Source organism: Psammomys obesus, unplaced genomic scaffold (genome assembly GCF_907164565.1).
Source record: "Psammomys obesus unplaced genomic scaffold, mPsaObe1.curated_primary_1811, whole genome shotgun sequence".
Taxonomy (NCBI): Eukaryota; Metazoa; Chordata; class Mammalia; order Rodentia; family Muridae; genus Psammomys; species Psammomys obesus.
Window position 1 is genome coordinate 1 of NW_026590457.1, and position 4,529 is coordinate 4,529.

The following is a 4,529-nucleotide window of genomic DNA, read 5'->3' on the forward strand; positions in this document are numbered from 1 at the left end:
GAGAGGAGGAATGTCACAGAAGAAGTGATTCACAGTGTTTGGACCACAGAAGTCCAGTCTGAGTAGACCTATTGTGTGAGTCAGGGAGTTCATGAGGCCACCCATGTAACATGCAAGGACCATCTGAGTGCAGAGGCTGTGGGTCATAATAACTGTGTACATTAAGGGGTTTGCAATAGCCACATAGCGATCATAAGCCATCATGGACAAGAGAATGACTTCTGTGGTTATGTGCACTGCAAAAAAGAAACTCTGCAGAACACAGCCAAAGAATGAACTAGACTTGCGTTCTGCTAGGTAGTTGATGAGCAATGACAGTAGAGTAGCAGATATCACAGAAAGAGAGGTTACTAAGGAAGAAGTACATTGGTGTATGAAGTTGGGTGTTCAACCCGATCAAGATAATCATCCCCCAATTACCCACAAGGATGATGAAATAAATTAGGATGAAAATCAAGAAGAGAGGAACCTTCCACTTAGGATTTTCAGTTAAGCCTGCCAGTATGAATTCTTTCACACCTGTGTGATTCCAAACAGCCATGGTTCAATAGTTTGCAGGTCCTTGTTGCAAAATATTATCATGAGATTTAAATAAAAAAGTAAATAAATAGAAGGATTTCCTCCAAGTTCTGATAGTCATCATGGTGTGAGACACTGAGAGGTTACCCTGAGATAGATAAAGAAAAGGAACAAACTCAGCAGTAGCCCATATGCATGCTACAAAATCTATACACTGAGACTCAAATGATTGCAACTTTCATTAGCTTACTCCCTGTTTTTAATTACCTCAGAATAGGAAAGTAGAAGTAAATTTCTGTTATGTCACAAAACTCTTAGTTGGTAGAACTGAGATTTGAATTTAGAGGGAGGTACACAAACTCTGTGTCACTCTCTAGTATGTAAAATTTTTCTGCTAGGGTATAACATAAGCTTGCTATACTATCGAGACAAAGGAAGTTCCAACATCCCATGAATAACCATTGCAAAGCATTTCACTTTCAGCTAACCTAAACAACCTAAACCTAACTGACTTCAATACCGTTCCCCAAACCTGCCTTTCCAAATACATTACCTCAAATATTTCCCCACCTTCTGGCGGAATCTCTGACCCATTTGATCAATGTCATCCTATAGACAGAACCTGAGCCAAGGCAATACACATCTGATATATATATATGATTAAAAACATTGATATATATAACATTGATATATATATAAATATATATTTATATATTTAAACATTGATCTATATATATCAATGTTTTTAATCTTTTTTGTGTTTTTTATAATTAAATTTATTTATTTTTATTAATTACACTTTATTCACTTTGTATCCCCTCATAAGGCCCTCCCTCCTCCCCTCCCGGTCCCATCCTTCTTCCCCCTTCTTCACACATGCCCCTCCTCAAGTCCACTGATAGAGGAGGTCCTCCTCTCCTTCCTTCTGATCTTAGTCTATCAGATCACATCAAGAATGGCTGCATTGTTATCTTCTCTGACCTGGTAAGGCTGCTCTCCCCTCAGGGGGAGGTGATCAAAGAGCAGGCCAATCAGATTATGTCAGAGGCAATCCCTCTTCCCATTACTATGTAACCCACTTGGACACTAAACTGCCATGGACTACATCTGTGCAGGGGTTCTAGGTTATCTCCATGCCTGACACTTGGTTGGAGTATGAGTCTTTGGGAAGACCCCATTGTTCAAATTTTCTGGTTCTGTTGCTCTCCTTGTGGGGTTCCTGTCCTCTCCAGATCTTACTATTTCCCACTTCTTACATAAGATTCCCTGCACTTTGCCCAACAGTTGGCCATAAGCCTCAGCATCTGCTTTGATAGTCTACAGGGCAGAGCCTTTCAGAGGCCCTCTGTGTCAGATTTCTAGCTTGTTTCCTGTTTTCTTCTTCTTCTGATGTCCATCCTCTTTGCCTTTCAGGATGGGGATTGAGCATTTTAGTCAGGGTCTTCTCTCTTGATTAGTTTCTTTAGATGTACAGGTTTTAGTAGGTTTATCCTATGTTATATGTTTATATGAGTGAGTATATACCATCTGTGTCTTTCTGCTTCTGGGACAGCTCACTCAGGATGATCCTTTCCAGGTCCCACCATTTACCTGCAAATTTCATGATTTCCTTATTTTTCATTGCTGAGTAATACTCCATTGTGTAGATGTACTACAATTTCTGCATCCATTCTTCAGTTGAGGGGCATCTGGACTGTTTCCAGCTTCTGGCTATTACAAATAAAGCTGCTACAAACATGGTTGAGCAAATGTGCTTGTGTACTTGAGCCTCTTTTGGATATATGCCTAGGAATGGTATTGCTGGATCTTGAGGAAGCATTATTCCTAGTTGTTTGAGAAAGCACCAGATTGACTTCCAAAGTGGTTGTACCAGTTTACATTCCCACTAGCAGAGGAGGAGTGTTTCCCTTTCTCCACAATCTCTACAGCATGTGTTGTCACTTGAGTTTTTCATCTTGGCCATTCTTATGGGTGTAAGGTGAAATCTCAGGGTCGTTTTGATTTGCATTTCCCTAATGGTTAATGAGGTTGAGCATTTCTTTAAGTGTTTCTCTGCCATTCGATGTTCCTCTTTCGAGAATTGTCTGTTTGGCTCTGTTCCCCATTTTTTAATTGGATTACTTGGTTTGTTGCTTTTCTGCTTCTTTAGTTCTTTATATATACTGGATATTAGCCCTCTGTCAGATAAAGGGTTGGTGAAGATTCTTTCCCAATCTGTAGGCTGTCTATTTGTTTTGATGACAGTGTCTTTTGATTTACAGAAGCTTTTCAGTTTCAGGAGGTCCCATTTATTGATTGTTGCTCTTAGAGCCTGTGCTGTTGGTGTTCTGTTCAGGAAGTTGTCTCCTGTGCCATTAGGGAAATGCAAATCAAAATGACCCTGAGATTTCACCTTACAGCCATCAGAATGGCCAAGATGAAAAACTCAAGTGATAGCACATGATGGAGAGGTTGTGGAGAAAAGGGAACCCTCCTCCATTGCTGGTGGGAATTTAAACTGGTTCAACCACTTAGGAAGTCAATCTGGCACTTTCTCAGACAACTAGGAGTAGTGCTACCTCAAGACCCAGCTATACCACTCCTAGGTATATACCCAAAATTTGCTCAAGTACACAACAAGGACATTTGTTCAACCATGTTCGTAGCAGCTTTATTTGTAATAGCCAGAACTTGGAAACAACCCAGATGTCCATCAACGGAGGAATGGATACAGAAATTGTGGTATTTTTACACAATGGAATACTACTCAGCAATCAAAAAGGAGGAAATCATGAAATTTGCAGGCAAGTGGTGGGATCTAGAAAAGATCATTCTGAGTGAAGTATCCCAGAAAGACAAACTTGGTATATACTCGCTTATATAGACCTACAAGATATGATAAACATAATGAAATCTACACACCTAAAGAAGGTAATCAAGAAAGTGGACACAGGCGAAGGTGATTAATCCTCATTTAGAAAGACAAATGGGATGTGCATTGAACTTATGACAGGAGTCTACCACAAAAGGCATCTGAAAGACTCTACCTAGCAGTGTTTCAAAGTAGACACTAAGACTCATAACCAAACCCTCGGCAGAGTGCAGGGAATCATATGAAAGAAGGGAAGTTAGTATGATATGGAAAGGATAGGAGCTCTACAAGGACCAAATATATCCGGGCACAGGGTCTTTTCCGAGACTGACTCTCAACCAAGGACCATCTATGGATATAACCTAGAACTTCTGCTCGGATGTGGCCCGTGGTTGCTCAGTAACCAAGTAGTTTTCCAAAGTAAGGGGAACAAGGACTATTTCTAACAGGATCTCAAGGGCAGGCTCTTTGACCTCCCCCCCCCCCAGTGGAGGAGCAGTCTGTTAGGCCACAGAGGAGGACTTTGCAGCCAGCCCTGAAGATACCTGATAAAACAGGGTCAAATGAAAGGGGAGGAGGTCCTCCCCTATCAGTGGACTTGGAAAGGGGCAGGGAGGAGACCAGGGAGGGAGTGTGGGGTTGGGGAGGGAATGAGGGAGCGGGATACAGCTGGGACACAGAGTTAACAAAATGTAACTAAAAAGAAAAATAAAATTAAAAAAAAATGGAAGATGATCATTTCTACTTTTTTCTTTTTTATTATTATTATTAATTACACTTTATTCATTTGTATCCCCCCATAAGCCCCAATCTCCTCCTATCCCTACCTCCCCTTTCTTCATGCATGCTCCTCCACACGTCCACTGATAGGGGAGGTCCTCCTCTCCTTCCTTCTGATCTTAGTCTATCAGATCACATCAGGAATGGCTGCATTATCTTCTTCTGTGGCCTGGTAAGGCTGCTCCACCCTCAGGGGGAGGTGAACAAAGAGCAGGCCAAACAGTTTATGTCAGAGGCATTCCCTCTTCCCAGCACTATGTAAGCCACTTGGACACTAAACTGCCATGGGCTACATCAGTGCAGGGGTTCTAGGTTATCTCCACGCCTGATACTTGGTTGGAGTATGAGTCTTTGGGAAGTTCCCTGTGTTCAAATTTTC

General features: G+C 41.5%; 1 pseudogene; it reads right to left on the reverse strand.

The window, feature by feature from the left end:
• Nucleotides 1-3: 3 nt before the first annotated feature.
• Nucleotides 4-541, reverse strand: LOC129676881 (olfactory receptor 1052-like; annotated as a pseudogene).
• Between the last annotated feature and the right edge of the window lie 3,988 nt (nt 542-4,529).